The sequence below is a fragment of the Psammomys obesus genome, unplaced genomic scaffold, assembly GCF_907164565.1.
Source record: "Psammomys obesus unplaced genomic scaffold, mPsaObe1.curated_primary_1811, whole genome shotgun sequence".
NCBI lineage: Eukaryota > Metazoa > Chordata > Mammalia > Rodentia > Muridae > Psammomys > Psammomys obesus.
Window position 1 is genome coordinate 74,830 of NW_026596295.1, and position 4,011 is coordinate 78,840.

Sequence of the window (4,011 nt, forward strand, 5' to 3'; positions counted from 1 at the left end):
AAAAAAAAAAAAAACTTCAAGTCTCTGAAGAAATTGAAGAAGGTATCAGAAGATGGAAAGATCTCCCATGCTCATAGATCAATTAACAAAGTGAAAATGGCCATCCTGCCAAAAGCAATCTACAGATTCAATGCAATTTCCATCAAAATACCAACTCAATTCTTTACAGACCTGGAAAGAAAAACTCTCAACTTCATATGGAGTAACAAGGAGCCCAGAATTGCCAAAATGATGTTGCACAACAACCGATCATCTGGAGATATTTCCATCCCTGATCTCAAGTTGTACTACAGAGCAATAGTAACAAAAACTGCATTATACTGGCATAGAAACAGAATGGTGGATCAATGGGATCGAATAGAAGACTCAGAAATAAGCCCACACACCTATGGATACTAGATTTTTGACAAAGAAGCAAAAACCATTGAATGGAAAAAAGACAACATCTTCAACAAACGGTGCTGGTCCAACTGGATGTCTACATGCAGAAAAATGAAAATAGATCCATATTTATCACCCTACACAAAACTAAAGTCCAAGTGGATCAAAGACCTCAACATAAAACCAGATATACTAAATCAGTTAGAAGAAAAAGTGGGTAAGAGTCTGGAACTCATTGGCATAGGAGATAACTTCCTAAACAGAACACCAACAGCACAGGCTCTAAGAGCAACAATCAATACATGGGACCTCATGAAAATGAAAAGTTCCTGTAAAGCAAAGGACTCTGTTGTCAGAACAAAACAACAGTCTGGGAAAGGATCTTCACCAACCCTATATCTGACAGAGGGCTATCATCCAGAACATATAAAGAACTAAAGAAGTTAAAAGCCAACAAATCCAGTAATCCAATTAAAAATTGGGATTCAGAGATAAACAGAGAAATCTCTCTAGAGAAATATAGAATGGCAGAGAAACACTTAAAGAAATGCTCAACATCCTTAGTCATCAGGGAGATGCAAATCAAACCAACCCTGAGATTTCACCTCACACCAATCAGAATGGCAAAGATCAAAATCTGAAGTGGCAATACATGCTGGAAAGGATGTTGAGAAAGGGAAACCCTCCTCCATTGCTGGTGGGAATGTAAACTTGCACAACCACTTTGGAAATTAATCTGGCACTTTCGCAGACAATTAGGAACAGCACTTTCTCAAGATCCAGCTATACCACTCTTAAGCATATATCCAAAATATGCTCAAGTATACAACAAGGACATTTGCTCAGCCATGTTCACAGCAGCTTTATTTGTAATAGCCAGAAGCTGGAAACAACCTAGATGTCCTTCAACTGAGGAATGGATATAAAAATTGTGGTACATTTACATAATGGAATACTACTCAGCAATTTAAAACAAGGAAATCATGGAACTTGCAGGCAAACGATGAGAACTAGAAAATATCATCCCAAGTGAGGTAATACAGAAAAGAAAGGTAAACATGATATATGCTCACTTATAAGTATATATTAGACATATAATATAGGATAAACATACTAAAAATCTGTACACCTAAAGAAGCTAAGCAAGAAGGAATACCCTGGGTAAGATGCTCAATCCCCATTCAGAATGACAAATAGGATAGACATCTGAAGAGGGAGAAAACAGGGAACAGAACAGGAGCCTACCACAAAGGGCCTCTGAAAAACTCTACCCATCAGGGTATCGAAGCAGATGCTGAGATTCATAGCCAAATTCTGGGCAGCGTGCAGGGAATTTTATGAAAGAAATGGGAGATGAAAGACCTGCAGGGTACAGGTGCTCTACAAGGGGAGCAACAGAACAAAAAATCTGGGCCTTTTCTGAGACTGATGCTCCAACCAAGGGCCATGCATGGAGATAACGTAGAACCCCTGCACAGATGTAGCCCATGGCAGCTCAGTCTCTAAGTGTTCCCTAGTATAAGGGGAACAGGGGCCTGTCTCTGACATGAACTCAGTGGCTAGCTCTTTGATCGCCTCCCCATGTGGTGATGTGGGGGGGTCAGCCTTACCAGGCCACAGAGAAAGATCATGCAGCCAGTGCTGATGAGACCTGATAGGCTAGGGTCAGATAGAAGGGGAAGAAGATCTCCCCTATCAGTGGACTAGGAGAGGGGCATAGGAGGGGGAAATGGACGGAGGGTGAGACTCGGGGGAGAAGAGAGATAGGGCTACAACTGTGATACAAAGTAATAAATCGTAATAAATACCTAAATAAATAAATTTTAAAAAATAAATCATGGTTAAATTAAGCTTAAATACCATTTTTTAAAACTGAACTGATATAAATAAAATGCTCAAATCTGTATTTTTTCTTGTTACTTCTTGGTTTAAAAAAATAAGCAAATGACAATAAAATAAGTGAAATGCATGATACTGAGGAATTTAGAAAAGAAATTTCCAGGGATATTTGTGGGGTGACCAATCATTATAGTGATCAACAGATTTATTGGTTAATGATGGTTATCTCATGGCCCTAAAAAGTTTTCTACTAATGGAGGATTTAATTATGTTCACTAAATGTCATTCATTAAAGCAAGAACATATTGATCCTTTAAAAACATGTTGAACAAGAAAAAGTTGAATCAAGGATTTTTTGTTTCAGCTAGAAACTTAACAGAAAGTTAAAATATCACAACACCTCATTCAGAGTATTCTGATTTAGTAGAGACTGTGTTCACAAATAGATTTAAACAAAGGTGTTGTTCACATTATACAATAAAGGTATATTGACATTCTACATGTATATCACCTTTTCTTCCTTTGCTCATTCTAAATTCCTCATAATTAGATCCTGAGTTTTTAAAATGTTTCCTACCATATAGCTAGTAACCAGTCTTGTTTAACAAATAAGTCAATTAATTCCACTTTAAAATGTACTTGGGAATTCTGTCTGCTCTATATAATAGTAAAAGCCACTAATTAATTTCACAATTCAAAAATATGTTATTTCTACATAAGGTGGCTGACTGAAAACTGCTGACCTGGTGAAGGAAAGGAATCAGAATAGGAAAAGGCGGATTATAATTTTAAATAAAGAAAGAAAGGAAGAGCGTCAGAAATTCTCTCAGCCTTGTGATGACTAGTTTTGTCTCAACTTGACACATGCTAGAGTCATCTGAAAGGAGAGAACCTCAGTTGAGCAAATGCCTTCATCAGAATGGAGTATAGACAAGTATACTTAAGACATTGTCTTAAGTAACGATTGACGCAGAATCTTCTGGCTCACTATAAATGGTACCACCTCTGGGCAGTTGGTCCTACTTTGCAAAAGAAAGGATGGTGAGGTGAGGTCCAGGCCATGCCTGTCAAAAGAGCAGGTCAGCTGCCTGCTTGCCTGCCAAACTCTCACACTCCCTCTGGTCTATTCCCAAAGACACTGGCAAGTCTTCCTTCCCCAAAGCCTGCCCTTATTGCCATGCCCTTGGCCCCAACCCAGGAGGACATATCTTGCTCAGGTACAAAGGACAGAATAAAGTCAATGAAATTATGCCTAATGGTATTCTTCTATACTTGTAGAACAGAGCCTACTATAATCTTCATAAAAGAGGCTTCATTCAGCAACTGATAAGAGCAGATGCAGAGACCCACAGTCAAACATTAGGCATAACTCAGACAACCCCAAGAAAAGGGGAATAAAGGATTGTAGGAGCCAGAGAGGTTGAGGAAGCCACAGAACATGCCCACAGAATCAAGTAAGCAGGGATCACACAGACTGAAGCAACAATCAGGGAGCCTACATGGCACTGACCTAGGACCTCTGTATATATACTATAGTTGTGTAACTTGGTGTTTTTATGGAACTCCTAACAGTGGGAGTGGTGGGCTATCTCTGACACTTGCCTGCTCTTGGGACCCTCCTGGGTTGCCTTGTCCAGCCTTGATATGTGGGTTTCTGCCCAGCCCTATTGTATCTTGTTATGCCTTGTTCGGTTGATATCCCTAGGAGGCAAGCTCTTTCTTGAAGAGAAACAGAGTAGGTATGGATCTTGGGGGGGTGGGGGGGATGTGGGGGAAGGGGACTGGGAGGAG

General features: G+C 39.6%; 1 protein-coding gene across 1 annotated transcript in view; it reads right to left on the reverse strand.

The window, feature by feature from the left end:
- LOC129668969 (MICOS complex subunit Mic27-like) overlaps positions 1-4,011 on the reverse strand; it is a 46,443-nt gene that overhangs the window by 12,489 nt on the left and 29,943 nt on the right. The gene's annotated exons all lie outside the window — the stretch shown is intronic.